Raw genomic sequence first — 20,975 nt, forward strand, 5'->3', positions numbered from 1 at the left:
AGGTCAGGAGACCAAACCATTGGATGTGGAAGAGCTGGAATTCATGTCAGGTCTTGTGACTAACCACGCCTAGTTAGGAGTGAGGCCCTGAGAGATTAACCCAGCTCTGGACTAGATCAAAAGCAGTAAGGAGGGACAGGTATACTGCATTTAGAAGTAAGCTTGCTGGTGAGAAGATTCTGTAGAAGCTGCTTTAAGTTTGAGCCCATTAAGCCCAGGGATGGAGGTAGCACAAGGGACACACCAGGGTATTGGGGGGAAATGTGTATTCTTTTGTTTTTGCTATATCTTCTCAGTAAATATTCCTTTGTAAAAGCTAATTGATGTTACCGGGTTAAATGAAACTGGGATGCTAATTGCTGGAATGTGTAGATGGCAAAAGGGAAATATTTGCTGTAACTGGTGATTGACATGGGAAAAACAACAAAATGTGGGCTCATGATGATAGTATTAAAGAGAGACCTCTTCACTGCCTCTCAAGAGTACCCCTAGTACCATGAGGAAATGTAGCTTTGTTCAAAGACCTGACATCTGTAACAGGGGGAATTGGGACAGTTTCCATAAAAGCTAAAGAACCGTATACACACACATACTCACATATATGTATATATGCATGCACAATATACTTATATGCACACACATTTTTAAATACACATTTAATCTTCAAATATGAAAAGTGTAGGCAGGTGTATGCTGGCAAATGTTTGATAACCCTTGGCAGAGGGGCAGGGGAAGTATAGACATACACACTTTTAAATTTAATTTGCACAATTAACACTTAAGTGTAGGCAATCAAAAAGCAATAAATCAAGCTTGATTTATAGCATTTGCTGATTTTTGAGGTGTAAATGTTCACATTGAAAATTTAATAATTGTCTATCAAAGCCTGTTTGAGCTAGCTCCAGTATACCCCTGAATATCTATACAGTCTGTAAATCTCTACAATTCTTTTATCCACTGAAATAATCAAAGAATGACTGGATTTTTGTTGTAACAAATGCAATTGAAAGTAGACTCATTGGTTCAAATTTATTCTCATTCAGAATAAGATTTCAAAATTTGTCAACAACTTGACTGAGGAAGGAGCATCATAGACCAGAATATATGGGGCAATTTTTCTTTTAAGAGTTTTGGGACCAGTTAAGGGGGAAAAAAAGATCAATTTCCAATGTTTAAGGACAAAAAGAACTTTGTCAAGTAAAAAATAGCAGTTATTGTTCTATTTCTTAATAAAGAATTCTGCTTTCATTATATAAATTATTTATAGATGAAGTTGCCTTTTCTGAGTCAGGAAACATATAAACATTCTCTATACCAAAAGCAGATTGAAAATTAGTTTTAATATTATATAATCTGGGTACCATTTTTGTTACCACTCCCCTGACAAGGAGAACTACATACTGAGGATGAAACTTTAGATTGGGTTGGACTGCTTGGGTTTGTGCCTTGAACAAAAGAATTAGGTCTCCTTTTTAAATCATACAATTTTAATTTTTTTTCTTATAAACTTTTTTTTTGGTAAAAATGGAGTTTTTTCCAATTACATGTAAAAACAATTTTTAAGATTCTTTTTTTAAAATTTTGAGTTCCAAGTTTTTCTTCTCCCTCTCCCTTCTCCTTAAAATGGTAAGCAATTTGATATAGGTTGTATATATGCAATCATATAAAGCATATTTCCATATTATTCACGTTGTGAAAGCAGAAACAGACCAAAAGGTGAAAAAAACTCACAAAAGTAAAGAAAGTGAAAATAGTATGCTTAGCTTAGGTCTGTATTCAGACTCCATCACCTCTTTCTCTAGAAGTGGACAGCATTTTCCATCATGAGTCCTTTGGAATTGTCTTGGATTATACTGTACAATGTTTCTGTGACTTTGTACAATGTTTTCTTGCTTCTACTATTTTAACTTTGCATCATTTCACATAAGACTTTCCAGGTTTTTATGAAATCAGCCTACTCATCACTTCTTATTGCAAAACAAGTCAAGTATCATGACTTGTTCAGTCATTCCTCAATTGACGGGTATCCCCTCCATTTCTAATTCTTTGCCACCACAAAAAGAGTTGCTATAAATATTTTTGTAATGTAGGTCCTTTTCCCTTTTTTATGATATAAAAGAATTAGGCCTTAAAGGAACATAATATTTTTCTCCCTTCTCTAGGAAAAAGATTATTACTGGAAACCCAGAGTAGAGTGTCCCAAGACAGACTCAAGAAGTTATGTCAATTATAGTTTGAGTTTAGAGCTGGCAGCAACAGGAGGTAGCATTATAATGGCAGTCTCAGAGACAGAGAAACTTTGCTGGGCATTTTATGATGAGAATTCAGGCACCAGAGTCTGGACACTAAGATTTGGCTACAATGACTGGGCCTCTGGGTTGGGGTGGGGACTGACTTCTGACATTGCTGGAGGTAGCTGCACAATAGCGGTAAATATTTAACTGCCCTCCCTGATACCTGTTGCTGGCAGCCACTTTTTACCAGAAGTTTCCTATTTCTTTAAGCCATTTGTGTTTCCTAATCTTTTTTTTGTCTCTGATAAACTATGGCAAGTCATAAGTGATCTCTGATTACAGTCTGTGTGCATGAGGGAGAGCAATATAGAACACCGGTGACTACGTTGGTATACACAGACCTAAAACTAGTGAGAAGTTTAACTCTCTCTCCGGAAGATCAGGGATTCCCTAACTAGGGACTGAGCCAATAGTAAGAGAATTTTATTAATAACTTTGATAGGATCCCAAAGAGCAGAGAGAGATGTTTCATACGACTCATCACTACTGTATCCCTATGCTAAAGGTGTCATTACTGAGCTAGATACATGTAGGCTAAGAGTCAATGAAGCTTTAGTCTATGAAATGAGGGGTAGAGTTGTGGCTAAAGGGAAGGTCATTTCTCCCACTCCACCCAAGGGGAAAAGAAAGTTCCCTTGGAGCAAGGGGGAAATCAGGAGAGGTCATCTTCATACTTTCATTTTCAACTCTAAAACTCCTAACTGCCTTGCATTAGCATCTGCTGGGTGGAATTAAATTGTTGATACTGCAATATGTATCCCAAGTTTTGAGCTTTTAAAATTCAACTTGTAGATTTGGGAGGCAAAAAACATACTGTATTTTTTGAGTAAGGCTTGGCTCTGGAGTGTTTTGAATAAGCTTTCTCTGTCTTAATATGGTTTCCAAAGTATTTCTTGTATCTAAAGCTATAAAAAAGAACAATGGATGACTTATTGTTTATGGCTTGGACTAGGTGATCACTGCGTCCCTTTCAACTTCCAAATTCTGTGATTCTGATTCTTCTCAACTGAATTATCTCAACTGCAAACCAGGATTGGTAACAGCAGTGTTGGGTAGTGGACTAAGCCCTGGCTTTGCTGTTTTTTTGCTGTTGGCAGAAGGTTTACATATTAATCCCATCACTTACTATCACAGTGACATTCAGCAAGTCATTTAACAATTTCAGCCCTTTCCAGCTCGAACAGATATGATCGTAGACTCTTGTTTTAGGAGAATTGATCCATTTCTTCCAGTTTATGGCACTCCCTTCTCAGTTTAATCTAGCTGTTACAAAGTGCTGAAACTCCCATTCTAAATAAGGATAAGTTTGTACTAATAGTTGTGCTGTGAACAAAATTTGCCATAACAAAAATGCAGTTGGGCTTTGATATTTCTACAATGGCTTATGTTAAGCTTTTGAATTTTTTCATTCATATATATATGTATATGCATATATGTATAGTTGTATTACACTTGTGCTGAGGTTTTAAATAAAAAAATCTTAGAGTATTAATCTTGAATTTGAATAGATTCAAATTTTTGTTCTCTTTTTCATAAAAATCATACAACCAATCAATTAACAAGCATTTATGTGCCTACTGTGTGACAGGCACTATGTGAAACACTGAGGACACAAACTTGAGCTGCATTGGTACTGAGATAAAGAGAAAATGTCTTCCAGTAATGGCAGTAAGAGGAATTCATTGCAGACATGGAGCATGTGGCGCTCTGTTTCTTGTCTCAGTGTCTTTGGACTGACTGTGCCTTATGCATGTAATTCATGCCCTTTTCACCTTCCCATTTACACCTTTTAGAATCCCTTTTTTACTTCTAAAGTACACTTAACATGTCAAGCCCCCAACAGTTGAAGGAAGGACTTTGGAAAGAATTGTTCTACCCACCTGAAGGTGAAGGCCAGCTAAAAACCAGTAGCTGTGAAGCTGAATATCTCCAGCCCCATATATACTACTTAATGAGGAGGCTTAGCCTTGGAATATTTTTGGAGGGATTTTTTTCGCTTGGGAGCTTAAATACTATTTTAATTTTTCCTCCTGCATCTTTTATTTTCCAATAGAGGATTTTGTTTCCTCCAATTACATGTTAAAATAATTTTAACGTTGTTTTTAAGTTTTGAGTTCCAAATTCTATCCCTTCCTCCCTTATCCTTTCCCTCTCCCTGAGATAGTAGGTAATTAGACATAGGTTATATACGTGCAATCATGTAAAACATTTCCATATTAGTTATTTTGTACAAGAAGACAGGAAGGAAGGAAAGAAAGGAACGAAGGAAGGAAGAAAGCAGGGAGGGAGGGAAGGAAGGAAGGAAGGAAAAAAGAGCATGCTTCAGTCTGTATTCAGACATTATCAGTTCTTTCTCTGAAGGAAGATAGCATGCTTCATAATTAGGTCTTTGAGATTGTCTTAGATCGTTGTCTTGCTGAGAACAGCTAAATCATTCACAATTCTTAATGAACAATATTTTTGTTAACGTTGTCCTGGTTGTGCTCACTTCAGTTTGCATCAGTTCATGTAAGTCTTTCCAAGTTTTTCTGAAATCATCCTATTTGTCACTTCTTACAGCACCATACTATTCCATCACAATAACATATCATAATATATAAATATTTTTCTTCATATAGGTCTTCCCCGTCTCCTCATGCCTTTTTAAAATGTCTTTGGGATATAGACCTAACAGTGGTATTGCTGGATCAAAGGGTGTTCACAGTTATATAGCCCTTTGGGCATAGTTCCAAAGTGCTCTCCAGAATAATGATTTTTAGATTTTGTTTTATGACTATAGATAGCTTCGATTTCTTCATCTGAAAGCTGCCTTTTCATATCCTCTGACTACCATTTATTAATTAGGGAATGATTTGTATTCTTATAATTTTGACTCAGTTTTCTATTTGAGAAATGAGGCCTTTATCAGATACTTGTTGAAAAAAAAATTGCCCTCCCACTTTTCTACTTTCCTTTTAATTTTGTTTGCATTGCAACTAAGATTAGAAGGAGAGCAGAAAACTTTACAGCAAGTGTCACTGATAAAGGCCTCATTTCTCAAATATGCAGAGAACTGAGTCAAATTTATAAGGAAACAAGCCATTCCCCAATTGATAATATGAACATGCAGTTTTCAGATAAAGAAATCAAAGCCCTATATGCACATGAAGAAGTGTTCTAAATTACCTTTTATTAGAGAAATGCAAATTAAAACAACTCTGAAGTATCACATCACACCTATCAGATTGGCTAACATGACAAAAAAGGAAACATGATAAATGTTGGAGAGGATGTGAGAAAAGTGGGACAATTATACACTGTTGGAGTTTTGAACTGATCTAATAATTGCAATATCACCACTAGGTCTGTGTCCCAAAGAGATCATAAAAAGGGAAAAGAATCTACATGTGCAAAAATATTTGTAGTAAATTTTGTCGTGTCAAAATATTGGAAATTGAGGGGATGTCCATCAACTGGGGAATGACTGAACAAATTGTGGTCCATGAATGTAATGGAATACTACTGTGCAATAAGAAATGATGAACAGATTTCAAAAACATCTGGAAAGACTTTTACAAACTCATGCAAAATGAAATAAGCAGAACCAGGAAAACACTGTATGTAGTATCAGCAACATTATGTGATGAGCAACTATGAATGACTCAGCTCTTCTTGGCAACACAATGATCCAAGACAAGTACGAAGGATTCACTAAGGAAAATGCTATCCACATCCAGATAAAAAACTGATGGACTTTGGATGCAGATCAAAGCATTATCCTTTATCCTTTTTCATGTTTTTTTTTCTTTTTTGATGTTTCTTCTTTCATAATTGTGACTAAGATGGAAATATGTTTTATACGATAGCACATGTATAACCTATATCAAATTGCCTACCATTTCAGGAAAATGGGAAGGAAGAGGGGGAGTAAGAAAAATATGGAACTCAAAATCTTGTAAAAATGAATGCCAAAAATTGTCTTGACATATAATTGAGGAAAAAAATAAGATACTATTTTTTTTAAATGAAAAAAAATTGGTTGCTTTGGTTTTGTTTGTGCAAAAACGTTTTCATTTAATGTAATAAAATTAACTATTTTAGATTTTTTAATACTTTCTATATTTTCTTTGGTCCTAAATTCTTCCCTCATCCATAGATTTGACAAATAAACTATTCCATGCTCTCCTAATTTACTTGTACGAGCACTCTTTATGTGTAAATCATGTACCCATTTTGACTGTATGTTTATGGTGTGAGATGTTGGTCCATACAAAGTTTCTGCCATACTGGTTTCCAGTTTTCCCAGCAGTTTCTGTCAAACAAGGAGTTTTTGTTCCAAAAGATTGGGTCTTTGGGTTTATTATATACTACATTATTATAATCATTCACTGTACTGTAAATGTGTATCTAATCTATTCCACTGATCTACCACTTTATTTCTTAGCCAGTACCAGACTGTTTTAATAATTACCACATTATAATAGAGTTTGAGATCTGGTATAGCTAGAGCCTAGCTGCTGATTTGTGCTGGAGTGGAGGTCTCCCTCTTGGCTTATACTAGGGATAGGAGATGGGGCCTCCCTGTCGGTCTCCCCTGGGTATGGGGATTCACTGCTGGCCTGCCCCAGGAGTGGGGCCTTGCCGTTGTGTTGATATGGAAATAGGACCGTTCTTTTAACTGATGCTAGGGGTGGAGTCTACTTGCTGACTGGCCCCAGGGACAGGGCCTCATTTCTGGTAAGCCAAGGGGGCAAAGCCTTGCTGGTAGCCTTTGCTAGGAGTGAGACTGCTAGGGTGGGGGCTTGCTGTGCTTCAGACTGCTGAGTTAGGGGATTGAAGGGTTGCTGGCTTGAAGGAGGGCAGGGCCTCACTGGTGAGGCTTGAGAAGAAAACCCAAATAAACAAAATCCAAAAATGGATAGCACATTCAAAACAAAAATTCAACTGAAACTTCAGCTCTCTTCAGTGAGAGAGCTAAGAAAATTAACATAGCTTGAAAAAAATTAAAAGTATGCCAAAAGGGAACTAAGGAGAGCTGGAGCTATCTTCCTACCCCAGTGAGACAGAACTTTCTTATCCTGCTAGAACTTCCTGCTTCCTCCTTCCTAAATCAGTTCTGAGAAGGTTTTCAGGTTGTTTGGAGGGGATTTGGGGAGGAGTCCAGGAGGTTCTTTCCTCACTCTGCCATCTTGGCACTGCAAGTATCCCTTCCAGCTTCTTTTAAACAGAATTTCCTACAACATTTAATGAAGGTATTAGAAAAATCTATTACAAAAACCTAATTTTTTAAAGTTAATTCTAATTTTTTTCTTTATATTAATTTTTTTTTTTAATTTACACCCCTGAGTTTAGATTTGAATTTCTTTCAGCATTTTGCTACTTTGGGGGAAGAAATACTATTTATTGAATTTTTAAATTCCACTTTTCTAGAATTTTAATTCTAGAATTTAATTTAATACACAAATTAGTTCCTTTTTTGTCATACTTTTAATTTTTTTCAAGCTTCTTAGCTCTCTCCCTGAAGTTTCAGTTGAATTTTTGTTTTGAATTTGCTATCCATTTTTAGATTTTCTTTTCTTTTCTTTTCCTCTCTCTGTACTTGTCTTTAGATTGTTTACTCTGCTTCCTCCCAATCTTTCACTTGCCAATCAGTGCCTGGTGCTATTATTGAATTGTTTTTAGTAAAGAAGAATGCTGTTATTGTTGCTAATTATATATATATGTATATATATATACATATATGTGTATGTATGCACAATAAATTCATAAATAATTTTTTAGTTTGCACTAGCAACTGGGGAGATCAGGAAAAATCTCATGTAGAAGGTTTTACTGAGTTGAACTTTGCAGGAATCTAGAGATTCTGAGACAGAGGTGAGAAGGGAGTGCACTTGAGGCATAGGGGACAGTCTATGAAATGGTATGGAGACAGGAGATGGAGTGTTGTGGAACTTTCGAAGCTATTAGCAGTTGGGATGATCAGAAAAAGCTTCATTTGGAGTTGGCATACAAGCTGACATTCGATGAAATTAGGGGCTCTAAAAGGTGAAAATGAGTAGGGAATTGCTTCCAGGCTTGGGGGATAGTTTATGCAAAGTCTACCATCTACCAAAGATAGTAGATGGAATGCTATATATAAGAAACATCAAGTAGTTCACCTGGATTGGAATATAGAATTCACAAAAAGGAATAAGGTGCAATAAACCTGGAAAGGCAGGCAAGAGCCAGATTACAAAGGACTGTAAAAGATAAACTGGGGAGGTTGTATTTTATCCCAGAAGTAATAGGAAGTCACTGAAACTTGGGCAGAAGAGTGATATGATGCTTTGAATATCACTTTTAGTTGTATGGAGGATGTATTAAAGAAAACTGATACCTGAGGGAAGGAGACCTTGTCAAGGGAGCCATTGCAATAGTTCAGGAGAGAAGAGTTAAAGCACAGATTAAAGTGACAGCCATGTCATTGGTGAGAAGGGAATGAATGTACTTGAGAGACATGGAGGTAGAATAGACTAGATGTGGCAACTGACTGGATTTGGGAGAGGAAGGGAAGGGAGAATATGGAGTTAAGGATGACCCCCAAGGATTTTTTTAATCTAAGGAATAATGGTAGTGCTTCCAATAGTATTAGACAAGTTTAGAGGAAGGGTGGTTTGAGTAGGAAGAAAATGAATTGTTTTAAACAGAGAGTTTGAGATGAAGATATAATATCTTACTGAAAATGTAACACCTTTCCCTAGCCACTCCTCCTCTTTCTCTCTTTATTAGAACATAAGATCCTTAAGGGCAAAGACCATCTCTCTTTTGTACTTATATCTCTACCACTTAGTACAATCCATGGTAGATAAGGAGAGCTTAATAAATCTTTTTCATTCATTCATTCCTTCAATCATTGAAGTTTCTTAAGTAGGGAGATGACATGATAAGAACTATATTTTAGAAAAATCACTAGCTGTAGTCTGGAGTAGGTATTAAAGAGAGGAGAGATTTGAGGCAGGGAGACCAATAAGGAAATTACTGCAACGGCCCAATTCAATAATAATTGAAAGTTGGTAATAGGAGACAAAAATTCAGGAAAGATACCAGGGCTTGATATAAGAGGGGTGAGGGGTGTCATGTGCATAGAGCAAATAATTGAACACATGGTTGCTGATGAGATCACTTCAAGAGAGGATTCAGAGAGAAAAAGAGGGCAGGTAGGTGGCTCAGTGGATAGAGTGCTTCTTGACCTTCTGGAGTCAGAAAGACCCAAGTTCAAATCCTGGCCTCAAATATCTCATAGCTGTGTATTCTTGGGTTTAACCCAGTTTACCTCAGTTTCCTCATCTGTAAAATGAGATGGAAATGGCAAAGCAGTCCAGTATCTTTGCCAAGAAAATCCCAAATGGGGTCATGAAGAGTTGGACATGACTGAAATGAAAAACAAGACAGAAAAAAGGGCTTATATCAGAGACTTGGGCATTTGACTTAACCATCTACAAAGGAAAAAAACAGGGATGAACAACCATTTAGAATTCAGCTGAGAGGTGGTAGGCACTTGGGATACAAAGACAAGGGGTTTATATTGTGTCAGAGGAGATGATATGTACAAAGTATATATACAATTCATCTCTATACAAACTACATACAAAGTTAATACAAAGGTAAATTTCAAGAAAGGCACTAGCAACTAGGGGAATCAGAAAAGGCTTCTGGGAGAAGTTGGCTCTTGTTTGAAGGAAACTAGGGATTCTAAGAGGCAAAAGGAAAGAAGGAGTGTAGCTCAAGCATGAAGGGTAGATAGTGCAAAGGTATAGAGTGGGAGATGAAGTGTCACAGATGAGGAATAGGAAGAAAGTGAGTTAGACTGTACCTTTCAGTCATTAGTCAATAAGCATTAATTAAACACTTATTTGAACTGTGTGTGAAGTAGATAATGTACAGTAAGAGTAGAAATGTAGCTTGGGGCTAGACTATAATTGAGTGCCAAAAAGAAGGGTTTAGATCTTTCATTTAAAAAAAAAATTGACTCAATGAAGTGTAGAAGAAAAAAGAGGATTGTACATGGAACTGTGAATCTATATTACATACAGCTGCTTTTTTGAAAAGTATATAATAAATCCAACATGCTTGCAAGGCTCTTTTGCTTGTCTGTTTCCTACTGACTTTTCTTCTGCTATTTTCTGTGCATTTAAAAAATGTTTCAGTGAAGGTGACTGAGGGAGACCACAGTTAATCTAGCCAGCTCCAGGCCCTGGCCATCTTCCTGTCAAGTCAACTTGAATGGTTCCCCTCCCTTCCTCCAATCCACCAAAAATGTAACAATGGCTTTGGAATAATAAGGGGCAGGTAGGTGGCAGGGTGGATAGAGCACTGGGTCTGGAATCAAGAACTCATTTTCATGAGTTCAGATCTGGCCTCAGACACTAGCTGTGCAGCCCTTAACCCTGTTTGCCTTAGTTTGTCATCTGTAAAATGAACTGGAGAAGGAAATGGTAAACCATTCCAATATCTTTATTAAGAAAACTTCAAAGTAGTTTAAGAAGAGTTGGACACAGGTCAACAACAACGATGCCATGATGTTGTAGAGGTGGAACAGACAAGATATGGCAATCAATTGGCTATATGCAAGTGAAGAAAAGTGAAGAATTAAAAATGACACCTAGGTTGTGTGAACCTAGGTGATTGGAAAAATGCTGGTTCTCTTGACAGAAATAAGAAAGTTTGGAAGAGGAATGGGCTGGGAGGGATGGTGGAGGGAAGAATGGATGAAAAAATACCTATTGTCCAGGCTACAAAACTGGGTTGGATGGACAATCAAATATTGCTCATCTCTCAGCATATGAGGCAGGAATATTTTAGACATTACAAATAGACAGTGAGCTGGCCCCAGAACTGACTAGGATGCAAGTAATGGATAACTTTTGAGAAACTGCAAAGTTCTTTTAATGAACCCAATTGAGGGCTCATAAATTCCTCAGGTTATGTCCTTCTCAAGGTATCTGTTTGCCTAAGATTAGGAAAGAACAAACATGAAAGGGCAAAGGCAACCAAATAACTCCTGACCAACACTGCCTAACTGAGTCCATACTGCAGGTAGGGAATGGTAACAAGATCACCATGACGTGATATTGGATAGTGAAGAACCATCCTCTAAATCTCACTGAAATTATCTTGCAACATGAAGGGCTGTAAACAAGAGGTTCCTTCAAGAGACTGTCTTGTCTATTAACAGGTCGACCAAATAATCAGCTCTTCTGAGTTAGCAGACAATTAGAAGACAACCAGTGGTGATACATGACTAGAAGCAGGCTCCTCAGAGCTCCAACATGGTTGATCAAAAGCAGGGAGATAGTATCTGCATGTGTTCTGTATAATCAGTGATAGCTAGGTAGTATTGTGGGTAGAAAGCTGGATTTAGTGTCAGGAAGACTTCAGTTCAAATTCCTCCTCAGACATTTGTTAGCTGCATGATTGTGTGCAAGTCACTTAACTTCTCCGTGTCTCAGTTTCCTCAGCTGTAAAAATGAACCAGGATTCAACATAAATCACAGGTCACAAATGCACTTGAGGTGGAGGGAGAAAAAAAAAATACATAATTATGGGAAGATAGGAAAGACTAGGGGGAAAAGTCAGAGGAGTTAATTTTAGTCTCCCAGATCTTCACTGATTATCCCCAGAAGACTTTATAAAGAAGGTGGATGGAGACCATTAATTACATAGACAGATTTTTGTTCTTACTCTGTTTCAGCTTAGGATCAGAAGATCATAGATCTAGAATTGGAAGAGACCTCAGAGGCCATTTAGCCCATATTTTACAGATGACGAAACTGGACCCCAGGGAGGCAAATGATTTGCCCAAGGTCAAAAAGGTGGTGTCTGAGGTAGGGTTAGAATTAAGGCCCTTTGACTTCAAAATCCATTGGCTCCTTTTCATTGAATCACACTGTTTTTCTTGGTTATGAAATGTGCAAATAGGGAAAAGATCCAAAATACTAAATGTCTTTGAGCCAAGGAAGGAGAATCAAAAGGAAAGAAATGGTTGTACTAGAAGATAGAGTAGCCTGGTACAAAAAATGCACTCAGTAAGAAAGAGGAGCAATGCTTATATGATTGTGGCATTAAATTTAATTTAGCAAGCAGGGAGTAAACAATAACCAATTTCAGTTCAAAAATTTGAAAACTTCTTTCTCATTTAGTAGACACTTGGCATGTTTTCATAATGTAACATAATGGGGAGGCATTTAAATTTGTTAAGGAACTATATCTAGTGTATAGATAAACTATAAATTTTTTGCCAACTCATTGTCAGCATATAATTTTTTCATTTAAAAGTTTTTTTGTAAAGTATTTGGGATTCATTAGCAGGAAAAGTACTAAAGTCATTATAGTTCACCTGTACTTTGAGAATTTAAAAAGAGCTTTCCCCTCATTTTGTAGATGAGAAAACAGACCCAAAAGATTCCATGGCTTAGTAAGTGGTAGAAGTGGGACTCAAATCCAGATCTTCTTACTTTAATTTCATTTCTCTTTCCACAGAGAATTTCCATAGTCTGTTTTGGTAGCTGAACCGACATAGTTTTAGTCCTTTCTTCTCAAAGAGGACCAAAATGACATCACTATGTTAGAGTCAAGTGACGCTGTAACTGACTGTGGCTGATCAGAGCAACATGAGCTCAGAATGCTCTACCACAGTAGAGCCAAATAATAATAATAAATGCCAAAGGAAGGTAGGAAAAAAACACTCGATCAATCATAAGTATGCCATTCGAAGACAACATACCAAGACAAGCAACTCATTCGATAAATATTGTATTAAACAAATAGAATAAAGACAGATGAAACTTTTATAGTCGTTTCCTTTGCTTATAACCAAGAAATAAAGCAGTACTTCCTCCCAAGACCACAGTCTCAACATTTTACTTGGTATTCTAGAAAATTGGGGGTGATAAGGGTTGAAGGGCATAATATCATATAGCCCAGGTTGAAGGGTGGGGCAAGAGCCATTTCTACCGCTGTGTGGCTGCAATTTAGTAGTAGCAAGTTTTTCTTCTCTTAGCAATTTATATTATAAATTAGTCACCAACTGACAAAGCCTTATAATTGCTGATTTACATTCAAATCTTAAAAGTGTTACACATATTAATTACTGAATCTAGTATAATACAATCATACTGCTTTTGTAGCTGCTTTAAAAGCCCCAGCATAAAATCAAATTCCATTTAAAACAAAACCCATTCAAAGCCACCTTGTACTAAATGGGAGATGGCACAGCCTTACTAACACTATTTATTATCAACATTGGACTGAAGGATATTCTGACATTCTGAAGTACTCTCAAAACTGAATTGGGTAGGATCTGGGATTTTCTGCTCTCATCTAGAATAATTCTAGGGGGTCAGTAGACCAATTGTCTACTGGTTTTAATTTTGGAAATCCACTGACTCTGATCTGTTCTACTCAGGTGTAGCCCAGGGATGTTAGTTTGGTACAACATAGCCTCAGATTACCCTGAAGTGAAGCAAAATCTGTGAAACCAGACTGAAATTGCCTACTATCTTTTAGACTGGGGCAAAGTTAAAACAAAACAGTATCCTTCCAAGATTGCTCCAGAAGGTTCCAGATTCTGGACTTTTGACCTGGGTCAAAACACAAAGACTGACTTAGAATAAGAAGCAAGAATCGGGGCCTTTATTTGCTTAATTTTCACCTGAATCATTTCTATTCACTCATTATATTAAATGAGCTAATGGACAGCACGTGAAGTGACAGTATTTCTTTCACTAGAAAAGCATGGACTCTATGAAACTTGCCTTCTTCAGGTCATGCCACAGCAAAAGCCCTTCAAACAATTCAAACTCTAGTTCTGGTATGACCTGAGGGAAACAACAGAAACTCCTTGGGCCTCAGTTTGCTCATCTGGAAAATGAGAGACTAGGACTAGATGACATCCAAAATCTCTTCCCGTTCTAGATCTATGATCTATCTGTTAAGTTGTGATCAGAAATCATGCCACATGAATAATAAATGATAATGTTCATCTGATACATTCATATATTTCCAAATAAATGGTTATTCAAATACTGAAGATTGCTGGTAGGTTCAGAATGAGTGAATCTGAATGTGACATTGTCATTGCTTCTGTGTGACAGAAGTTCCTAGACTCTTGAAATGACTCAAATTTCCTTTCCAACCACTTAGCTTTTAGGGCTCACAAATAAACAAACAAAACCCTTTCTTAAATGCATGCCTTAAAAACTTAGAAACAGAATTTTCTACATCTTTATAAAAGATTCCAAAGAGTTTTGGTGGATTTTGAACCCATTTGTTAAGAGAATTTTGTACATAGCAACAACCACAGTGTGCAAGGAATTTTTCTGGTAGACTTCATAGCAATGCAAGGACCTAAAAAATTCCCAATGAACTTTTGAGGCAAAACACCTTCCACATCCAGAGAAAGAACGATGGAACTGGACTGCAGAATGAAGCAGACTATTTTCTTTTGTATTATGTTTTGTTTTGTTTTATGGTTTCTCCCATTCATTTTAAATCTTATATTCAATATGACTAAGGTGAAAATGTATTTAATAGGAACGTATATGTAGAACCTATATAAGATTGCATGCTGTCTTGGGGAGGGAGGAGAGATGGAGGGGAAGGGAACGGGAAAAAGTCTAAGATATATGGAAGTGATTGTACAACACTGAAAACAAATAAAATAATTTTTAAAAAAAGAGTATAAAAATCCAACACCTGGTTTGTAAGGATAACAGACTGGTATCAGCAAGCACAGAAATTTATTAACTAAATTTCCACAAAAACTTTTGTAGTAACTGTTGGATGGGATTGAAAAATAAATATATGATTTAATAAGCATAGTCAATGATAAAATTCTTCCATAGAGAGGAATTATCTTTATAAGATATCTCTTTAATCTATCATAGTTATTAAAATCAAGAAATAAACTGAACTTAGAACCAGAATTTTGACTCACTGAGTCACAAAGTATTAAATTAAGATTTTAAAAAGTAATCATATTGTTCTCACCCAAAATACTCAAACGGACCTGCAGTTTCATTGACTCAGAAGTTCCCTACAATGACATAGCCCATCCAGGATTGCCGATCTTACATAACTCTTGTTCATGTTCTCTCATAAGTTTCCTATAGGGGATCTACTCAATATGCTGGAGGCTTTTCTTATGTTCTTCTGACTGTGCAGGTATCAGTACAGAGCTCAGGCTTGCCCACTTTCATCATATGACTAGAGTATCTTCTTTTTCTCCTATCATATGGTTCCTTCATGACATACATCTTTTACTCATTTTTTATTTGGTTCCTCACTGGATATATAGTAGAGCCTGCTCATACCCATCATGTGCCTCTCCATTGTCTTTCAGTGATGGTCATTTGTGATTCTCCACAAATTTTTGTGTTCTCTATCTTGTTGTTATATAACAGTACCAATAGAACAACGGTATTAAAAACATGGGTCTTAGCTTTCATAGGAAGTTTAGAATTATTAAATGAGCTCTGAAATTTCTTGAAGGCAATCCACCCTGCTTTCTTCCTCCTGTTCAATTTTAGGCCCAATTCAATATCCATATGTACTGGTTTGTCCCAGGTACACATATTGTTGGAGAAGCTCTATAGATTGTCCATATAAATGCATGTGATAATTTAGACAATGGGCAGTCTTATCTTCCTGGTTTTTGTAGACTCTTGAAATGATGTGTGGCTGGACATGACAAACTACTTTGAATGATTCTATATTTCTTCCTGGAGGCTGTGCATTATTCTGGAGTTTGATGAACCATTATAACATTAACCCCAAATTGAAGCAATTGGATGATCTGAAAATCCATTGGCAATTCCCTTCATCTAGAACTTTACAATGGATCTTTTCCATCAAAAGCATTGATGAATTCATTGCTGGGCATTCATCTCCCTGTTTTATGCCCCATATGCTGTTTGTCAGAGTTATTTCTGATATATTTCATATATATTTCAAGGAATCTTATATGATTTGGATGTGTGGATGGGTGACATCTTATGGCAAAATAACATAGAAGAGAGAGGATCGCAGAAAGTAAAATAGACAAATTTGATTACAGTATATAATATTTAAAAAGTTCTTGTACAAACAAAACCAAGTGGGGAAAAATGTTTACGGCAAGTTTCTCTGATAAAGATCTCCTTTCTAACATATGTAGGGAACTGGCTTACATTTTTACGAATAGAGCCATCCCTCAGAGGAAGAAATCTAAGTTAACAATAGCCATACCAAAATGCTCTAAACTAACAGACGTAAATAGTAAAACAACTCTGAGTTTTTACCATGCACCAATCAGATTGGCTAGGATGACAAAAAAAATGACAGATGATGGTGGGGAAGTGGAAAAACAGGTACATTAAAGCATTATTGGTAGAACTGTGAACTGATCCAGACCTTCAAGATAGCAATTTAGAATCATATATGACCAAAAAGCTACTAAATTGCACACAGAGGGGCAGCTAGGTGGTGCAGTGGATAGAGCACCAGTGCAGGAGTCAGGAGGACCTGAGTTCAAATCTCACCTCAGTCCCTTAACACTCACTAACTGTGTGACCTTGGGCAAATCACTTAACCCCAATTGCCTCATCCTGGGTCATTTCCAGTCTATCTGGTCACTGGATTCAGATGGTTCTGGAGGAGAAGTGAGGCTGGTGACCTGCACAGCCCTTCCTCACTCAAAAGAAAGTCAAGTGCAGGTCATGTCATTATTTCTCTGATGACATGGTCTTCTTCGGCAATGAAGGATGAACCCACAAAAAATTGTACATATCCCATGACCCAGTTAATTCCACTACTAGGTCTGTACCTTAAAGACATATAAAATAGAGGAAAGGGATGCATATGTTCAAAAATATTTATAGCAGCTAAGATGCAAAAATTGGAAGCTCAGGGAGTACCCATCATGTATGGAAATGGTTAAATAAGTACAAGAATGTGATGAAATATTACTGTGCTATCAGAAATAATGAAGGGTAGGATTTCTTTTTTAAATGTGTTATTTAAAATTTTTATTTTCAGTTCCAAATTCCCTTCTTCCCTCTACCCCTTCCATCATCCAGTGAGAAGGCAAGAAATATATCTATTACACATATGAAATTATGCAAAACATATTCCTAGATTAGCTATGTTGCAAAAAAAGCAAGAAAAATAAAGAGAAAAAATATGCTTCAGTTTGTTCTCAGAAACCATCATGTTTTCAGAGAAAACTGGAAGACTTATATGAATTGATATGAAGTGAAATCAGCATAAATAAATGCCAGAGGTATATAGTGTTCAGCTACTTCTGATGTGAGGACTTGCTGAGAGCCTTTTCAGGGACGCTCATTCACCTTTGGTGTCCACCTTCACCCAAATCTCACCTGTGGCTCCAAGCCACATACAGTACATGTGCAGTGGCCCAGTTGAAGGTAACAGACAGGCATTAAACCCATCTATGAATCAGGGAATGTCTACACCAAGCATATAAAAAATTCCCCCCTTTCCCCCATAGAATTGGTAGGTGAGAACAATTTGCTTCAACTGGCTTTTAAAGCAGCTAAAGCAGGGGCTATGGAGCTCTGAGAGCTTGGTCAGATATTTAAGACACCAATATCATCCACTGTGTTCTAGGCCATCACCAGTTGTCCTGACTTTTGTCTTGCCACTGGACTTCAATGTCTCTGGAAGAGAGAATGAGGCTGAAGATTCTGAGCAATTCTGCCTCACTTAAATTCACATACAAGTCAAAATGTAACCCCATGATGTCATTGGTCCTCCTCAAAAATGAAGGATGGGCAACAAATAACAATAATATTGTAAAGATAAACAACTTTGAGAGACCTAGGAATTCTGATCAACACAATGACCAACCATTATTCCAAACGACTCACAATGAAACATGCTCTTGATAGACAGATGATCAGACTCAGAGGTCAAACTGGGACATTTTTTTTTTTTTACTTTAGGCCAGGGTTTCTTAACTCTTTGGGGGGAAATGGGGTAGGGTGATGTCTTCAGGGAGGTTACTGTTTGACAGCAAAGAAGAGAGCCAACTACAGACTCAAGAGAGCCATGGTGGAGTTGTGAACTGATCCAACCATTCTGGAGAGCAATTTGGAACTATGCCCAAAGGATAATCAAATTGTGCATACCTTTTGATTTTGATTCCACTAGGTCAGTATCCCAAAAAGACCACAAAAAGGGAAAAGGGCCTACATGTACACAAATGTTTTAAACAGCTGTTTTTGTTGTGGCAAAAAATGGAAATTGAGGGGATGTCCATCAATCGGGGAATGGCTAAGCAAGCTGTGGTATAGGAATGTAATGGAATACTATTGTGCTATAAGAAATGATGAGCAGGCGAACTTCAGAAAAACCTGGAAAGACTTACACGAACTGATGCTAAGTGAAGTGAGCAGAACCAGGAGAACATTGTCCACAGCACAACCACATGGTACAGTGACTAACTTTGATAGACTTAGCTCTTCTCAGCAATACAAGGATCTAAGATAACTCCAGAAGACTCACAATGGAAAATGCTATCCACATCCAGAGAAAGAACTTTGGAGTCTGAATTTAGATGGATGCATACTATGTGTTCTCTTTTTTTGTTTTGTTTTTGTTTCTTCTTTCTTGTGGTTCCTCCCACTGGTTTTACTTCTTTTTTTACAATACGATTAATGTGAAAATGTTCAATATGAATGTATATGTAAAGTCTATATCAGATTGCATACCGTCTTGGGGAAGAAGGAGGAGAAGGGGAGAAAATTTAAAACTCAAAATCTTATGGAAGTGAACTTTGAAAACTAAAATTAAATTAATTAAAATTTTTAAAAATACTCAAAAAATGAAAGTGAAAAATAGCACGCATCACTCTATATTCAAACAGTATCAATTTTTTTCTCTGGAGATTTGCTTCACAGTATATAGTAGATAGTATGCTTCATCATTAGTCCTGTGGGATTGTCTTGGATCATTGTACTGCTGAGAATAGTTAAGTCATTCACATTTCTTCATCACAAATGTGTACCATGTTTTCCTGCTTCTGCTTACTTCACTTTGTGTCACCTCAGGTAAGTCTTTCCAGGCTTTTTTGAAATCACCCTGCTTGTCATTTCTTATAGCACAATAGTATTCCATCACAATCATATACCATAGCTTATTTAGTCATTCTCCACTTGATGGATAGCTCAATTTCCAATTCTTAGCAACCTCAAAAAAAGTTGCTATCAATATTTTTGTACAAATAGGTCCTTCCTCCCACCCCTTTTTTTGTTGCATAATTACAATATTCTTTCTTTTTTTTTATTTTGAACTTAATCATCAATAAATATAAACATTTCAAGATACAAAGAACAAGGTGGATGGTTAAGAAATTGTGAACTTATATTGTGTCCTGTTTTTTTAAGAAGGTATTATATTTACACACATATATGTACAGGTATACACCTGCCTCAGACACTCACTAGACATGTGACCCTGGGCAAGACAGGTAACCCCCTGTGCCTCAATTTCCTAGTCTATAAATTGTGAGTCATAATAACATGCACCTCACAGGCTTATTGTGAGGCTTATATATTTGTAAAATGCTTCTGCACATTTTAAAGCTGTCTACAAAATCTAGGTACAATATATGTATACACATACATGCATGCATATATATGTGTGTCTATGTACATATGTGTGCACATACACCTTCTAATAAACTCCTGAGTCTTCCTTATTAGAATAGGGTCTCCTTGAGGTCAGGGGCTGTTTTTTTTTTTAATTTAATTTAATTTTATTATTATTTTTTTTAATGTTCTACAATCACTACCACAAAATTAAGATTTTATCCCTCCCCCATGCCTACCCCCCACTACCCCCCTCCCTCCCCAAGACAGCATACAATTCTGTATAGATTCTACATACACTTTCCTATTAAGTACGTATTCCCTATAGTCATGCTATGTAGTCAAACTAAAATAAATGGAAGAAATCATATAACAAATCAAAACTTAATACACAAAAACACACATACATACAAACATGATCTGCTACATTCTGCGAATGACTTCCATAGACTTGCCACCCCTTTTTAAAATCTCTTTGGGAGACAGATCAAGCAGTGGTATTGCTGGATCAAAGGGTATGCAGTCTTTGGGACATAGTTCCAAATTGCTCTCCAAAATGGTTGGCTGTTCACAACACTACCAATAATGCATGTGTCCCAGTTTTCCTAAATACCCTCTAACATTCATCATTTTCCTTTTTTGTCATATTAGCCAATCTGATAGGTATGAGGCGATGTCTAAGTTGTTTTCATTTGCATTTCTCTAGTCAAAAGTGATTTAGAGCATGTTTTCATACGACAACGGATTGCTTTGTCTCTGTCTGAAAACTGCCTATGCATGTCCTTTGACCATCAATTGGGGAATGACTTGTATTTAAATAAATTTGACAAATTTCTCTATACATTTGAGAAATGAGGCCTTTATCAGAGAAACTTGTTCCAAAGTTTCCCCTCAATCTTTGGCTTTCCTTTTAATTTTGGTTGCATTGGTTTTGTTTATGCAAAAGTTTTTTAATTTTATACAGTCAAAAAAACTTTTATATTTTGTAATGCTCTCTCCATTTTCTTTGGCCCTAAATTCTTCCCTTATCCATAGGTCTGACAAAAAAATACCATTCTACGTTCTTTTAATTTGCTTA

General features: G+C 36.6%; 1 protein-coding gene across 4 annotated transcripts in view; it reads right to left on the minus strand.

Moving 5' to 3' along the window:
- LOC140496840 (uncharacterized) overlaps positions 1-20,975 on the minus strand; it is a 70,503-nt gene that overhangs the window by 48,003 nt on the left and 1,525 nt on the right. The gene's annotated exons all lie outside the window — the stretch shown is intronic.

The sequence above is a fragment of the Notamacropus eugenii genome, chromosome 3 (assembly GCF_028372415.1).
Source record: "Notamacropus eugenii isolate mMacEug1 chromosome 3, mMacEug1.pri_v2, whole genome shotgun sequence".
Taxonomy (NCBI): Eukaryota; Metazoa; Chordata; class Mammalia; order Diprotodontia; family Macropodidae; genus Notamacropus; species Notamacropus eugenii.